We start from the raw sequence: 5,282 nt of genomic DNA, 5'->3' as shown, positions 1-5,282 counted from the left end.
TTCACAGAAACGTAAGTATACATATATCTGTGCTACATATAATTAAAAAAAGACTTTAGACAATGTTTTTTAGGATGCTTGTTTTCCTAGATACTCTGAATCCCTTATATACATATGCAAGCAGGATAATACCACGACTTCACTACATCTTGATGTAGCTGTGGCTTTCCCAATGCATAATTTGAAGGAGGGCCAAAATTTATAGCTGGAGGGTCTTGAGAAGAACCGTGTGAATCCATGTCTTGTGACAAATTCATTTTAGCCAGGAGATATTTCAGATTATCTGACTGCCTCTGATTCTTGAATTTAGATATTTGTCTTGAAGTGACTGTTCTTTAGCACCACCCAGAGGACACATGTGACTTATAGTACGTCACGGACACGAACAGTCATTGTCCTCCACCCCTCCTCCCAAAGTTGGGATCTAGACATCTTAAGCCACTATTTACGTAAATGGAGGTTGTTTCACGTTTTCATCTGTCCAATAGATTGTCAACAACTGGGAGATGGAGGGCTGACCCCGTTTTCCTCCATAAGCACTCCGTCTCCAGGCCACAAGTGGCCCATCGGGACCATCCGACCGCTGTGTCAACCTCAGTTGAGGATGCGGATAGGAGGGGCGTGTGGTCAGCACACCACTCTCCCGGTCGTTACGATGGTTTTCTCTGACCGGAGCCGCTACTATTCGGTCGAGTAGCTCCTCAATTGGCATCACGAGGCTGAGTGCACCCTGAAAAATGGCAACAGCGCATGGCGGCCCGGATGGTCACCCATCCCAGTGCCGGCCACGCCCGACAGCGTTTAACTTCGGTGATCTCACGGGAACCGGTGTATCCACTGCGGCAAGGCCGTTGCCGTTTTCCTCCATACTGCATCCAAATGATGCCACTGACAGGATAACTTGGGGGCTGGTAGGAACTGAAGCACATGTCAGGACCAGTACGCAGAGCTGTCTATGATTCACTTCCAAAAACGTTGTGCACGGGATGTGCATCCTCAGAAATTTATTTCTCAAATCAAGGCCTATGTTTGATAGTAGTATTTTAGCAATAAATGCAATAAATACCCTCCTCACCTGTGCTAATCTGCTTATTTCCTATCTGAATCGTCCGAAATGGTTTAACTTGCTTCCATGGTAGAACACTTTATATGAAGTATGATGCCCATTATTGATACCATTACAGCTACTCATTTCTGCTATTCCTCATTATTTTATATCCTTTTTTTTTGGTTTATTCTCAATTTATTTTCTATGTCCGGAAGACGGTTTATTCCATTCTACAAATTGTGTGATTCATTCTCACTTTTACACAGCCAGCATTATCATCACTGAATTTTATGACTGATATCCTTTCATCTTTTAATTTATTCCACTTTTGACCTTTTCCTTTATTTCAGTCAAGAGGTACAGGTTGAACGGAAGTAGAGAAAGACGGCATCTTTACCTTACGTTCTTGATAAACCGTGAGAATTTTTCCGAGAATTATACACATTTCACATTTTCAAACGCTTTTTCTGGATCAGAAAATGGGTATAATTTTTTTAAAAAGTCTTGTGCCCACTATCAAACGCAAAGTCAGAACTACCTCTTTCGCACCTTTTCCTTCCCTAAAGTCAAACTGGTCATTTAACACATCCTTAGTTTTCTTTTCTTTTCTTCTGTTACTGTTCTTGTCAGTGAGTTGTGTGCCTGAGTTGTTAAACTGATTATGCGATAGTTCTCACATTTATCTGCCATTGCTGCCTTCGGGATTGTGTGGGTGATAATCCGATGATATGTCTTCAGTCTTATACACTCTACACACCGACTTGAATAATCGATTGATTCCCACTTCCACCAGTTGTTTTAAAAAATCTGAAGGAACGTTATTTATGTCATATGCCTTTTTTGATCGCGAATCTTCTAATGCTTCTTCAAACTCTAGTCCAAATACTAGATAACATAATAAATCTTCCAAATCGACACCCGCTTCTTCTTCTGCAACGTCAACAATCAGTTGCTCTCCCTCGCAGATGCGCATGATGTACATTCTCTACATATCCACTCTCTCGTCTATCTATTCTTCCTTTTGTATTCATGTGATTCCCTTGCTGTTAATTTAACCGAAAGTTATTTTCACTTTTCTAAACGTTGAATTTGTTCTTCTCTTGCCAATTCCTTTCGATTTTTTCAGACTTTTCCTGTACCTATTTCGCTTCAGCTTCTTTGCACTTCCTACTGATTTCATTTCCAAGTAGCTTACGTACCTGTATGCCTCTTTCCTCCCTTCTTCGGTTGATTGTAGTATTTCTTCTTTCGGGCAAGTATTCTTCGTATTTACTTTTTCTTTCTAGGTATGTCCATTCTTCTTCAACTGGACTATCAATTGCGGTATTCATCATCGCAGTATCTGTAGTCACAGTGAACTTCAAACACTCATTATCTTTTTTGGTACTTCGTTTTCCCACTTTTTTGCACATTATTCTTTCATTTTACTACACTTTATCCAGTTCTTAATCATTACTATTTATGCTCCTGGGTACGCCCTACAATCCAACATCTGATATCGAAATTTTTGTGTCACAATGATGTAATACGGCTCGTATCTTCTTGTGCCTTCTGATCTTGTTTAAGTGTACATCCTACTCTTGTGTTAGTTGAATTGTATTTGCTGTTACACTCGCGCAAATGATGAGTGTTTCACCATGAACATCTTGACCGAACGCTATTAAACTTACACTCCAGAAATTACATGTCTGTGGGATACGTCCACTGAAGTTTCATCCTTATTCGCGTTTATTTTCGGTATTTCGAGAACAGATGGAGAATGGTGAGTGCGCACTATGGATATTGTGTATGTGTCTCACGTTACCTGGAGACTTCAAGTGGAGGTCGCAACACGTACAGTGCAGCTATTGCCACAATTCAGATGGGTCGACTAATTGTCATGAGAGACGTTGGAACATCATATCGACAGATCACACAGACAGGTGCACTGCTATGACTACAGAACAAGTGATGACGAGGTGGACTCAGCTGAACAGTGTGTAAAGAGGGCGCGATTCCTTCCAGATGGACTGCACCACGGCTGGCTCTGACAAGCAGATGCATGACAACAGCTGAAATCCAAGTAGAGCGTCACCATGAGCCGTCTGGAGCAGGTTACTGTAAGTTGGGTGAGATCTCGAGCTGACATGCGTCGTTCACAGGTGGCGTCGCACCCCAGGCACCAGAGGCATATATGATGTAGAGCCAGAGTTAACTGAGATACTGAATAGCATTGTGAGGTGTTCAGCAATGAACCTCGTGTCACATCGACACGAACGGCTCTGTGGACGACCTGGTGAAAGGGCAAAGGAGGCAGCGAGAGACCCATACCTTTCCCGAGCACAATCGTGGTGTTGGGAGCTATTGGATGTGACAACAGGGCTGACTTGGTCCTTGTTAAAGGAAGGTTGAATGCTCGCCAATATGTGGCAAGACTGTGAACCCTATTATCATGCCCTTCATGACCAAGGTTTCAAATGATGTAGTTAAGTAGGATCATTAAGAATTGGACTGGAGCTAACACTACAATCAACTTAAAGAATGTGTGGGTCCTTGACTGGCCTGTCCGGTATAATGTCTTGGACAGGATGGGAAGACGTATCTTTCAATACCAACATCCAGTTAATACATGGAATGCACAACATGTGTTTCACGTGTGACAAAAAATTCCTCGAGAAGACACTTGTAGGCTGTAAACATGAACTGTTGTCGTTGCTAGTGGTTTGCTGTCGATTTTGATGAGAATAGTACTATCACTGCACCGTTCACAGCAACTTAATCTTTGTCTTGCCTTCCTGTCCACAACAAATCCTACTTCTGGTGTACTATTTTCTGCTTCTATTGATATTACAACTAGATTCATTTGACAAGAAATCCATATCATCTATCCATTTCACTTACGATGGGGTTAGAAGGTCATTACTCTTTACTAAATAAAACCATGTATATTTGTTTCTCTTAACTGTTTCTCGAGCATAATTCCGTCGCCAGATAATAGTCTGTGTCAATTATCCTTTAGTCTAACGTAATATACATAATTATTCCTACACTAATGTGGTGTACAATATGATTTATGTTACTCTTACACCGAGTGGTAACGTCTATAGTCTATTGTCAAGAAATAAACCGCTATATTAAATGAAATGTGATTAGTTGCTGTTTGTCTTCATCATTTTACTGAATCATCTATTCCCAATTTTGCTTGTGACTTGGCTGTCTAAGGAAATGATTGCTGTATTTCGTGAGCAATTTTCAAATTGTCACCATGTTCTGCCTGGCGTACGTGCAGTATGTAGTTGCTTAGTCTAAATGGACCAGACAATGTAAGATTTATGAAGGGAAGTTGTTAACAATATGCTCTAAAAAGAACCACTCATTTTACGCGCTTATTTAACAGAAAATAGTAGTTTTTGTAACTATTTTAAGATGACGTTTAGTTCTTTGTAGACACGTGTACCTAAGTTCACATTAACACTCTGAGTGGCAACTTACCCAGTATAGCAGACGGGACATTGTGCACCACTACCATCCCCTGCTGTCTGATACACGAATGTTGTGCAGGATGATAAACTGTCCGTGTAAGGTCAACATTTCCTGATTTTATCGTCATAGCCATATCGTGAAATATATGTTAGATGAAGTAATATATTGTTACCTCTTCTTGGAATATGCACTCCGGGAATTGTAACAATAAACCCCTCAGGGATGGACACCGCAACGTGTGTAGCTGATGCTCCTGCACTCACAAAAATAAGGTTCATTCGTTGAGAAACGATTGCTGTAAAATGTAAGCCGCTGAAGAGATTGTTATGCCACTACCTATGGGAGAAAGCATAAGTGCACTGAGGCACAAACTCGCAGATACAGGGACATGGGCGCAAACCCACGTGACTACAGGGCGAGCGCGTGCACGCATGGACCGTCCACCGCACTCAGTCGTGCTGAAAACGGTGAGATTGCGGCTTCAAAAGAGGAGCAATAGGCGTAGTGCGTTTCCTGACTGTTGAAGGAGTGCGGGTAACGGAAATTCTTCAAAGACTGACACAAGTGTACGAAGGGCAAGACGTGGCACAAGCGATTCATGGGAGGACGAATGTCGCTGCCGGATGACGCACTATCTGGAAACCCACACCGCATTACCGATACCGTTGCCCACCACATCGATGTCCTCACTGTTTAAGACAGGAGAGCTGCGGGAGCAGCCATTACCGCCGAGGTCAAATCGAGCGTTGGAAGTGTTCACGCCATCATTAAA

The 5,282-nt window shown here is 42.1% G+C and overlaps 1 pseudogene; it reads right to left on the bottom strand.

Annotated features, from left to right (window-relative positions):
• Positions 1–738: 738 nt before the first annotated feature.
• LOC124725150 lies at positions 739–856 on the bottom strand (annotated as a pseudogene).
• Positions 857–5,282: the final 4,426 nt, after the last annotated feature.

The sequence above is a fragment of the Schistocerca piceifrons genome, chromosome 1 (genome assembly GCF_021461385.2).
Source record: "Schistocerca piceifrons isolate TAMUIC-IGC-003096 chromosome 1, iqSchPice1.1, whole genome shotgun sequence".
Classification (NCBI taxonomy): domain Eukaryota; kingdom Metazoa; phylum Arthropoda; class Insecta; order Orthoptera; family Acrididae; genus Schistocerca; species Schistocerca piceifrons.
This window is presented reverse-complemented; position numbering and strand designations above follow the sequence as displayed.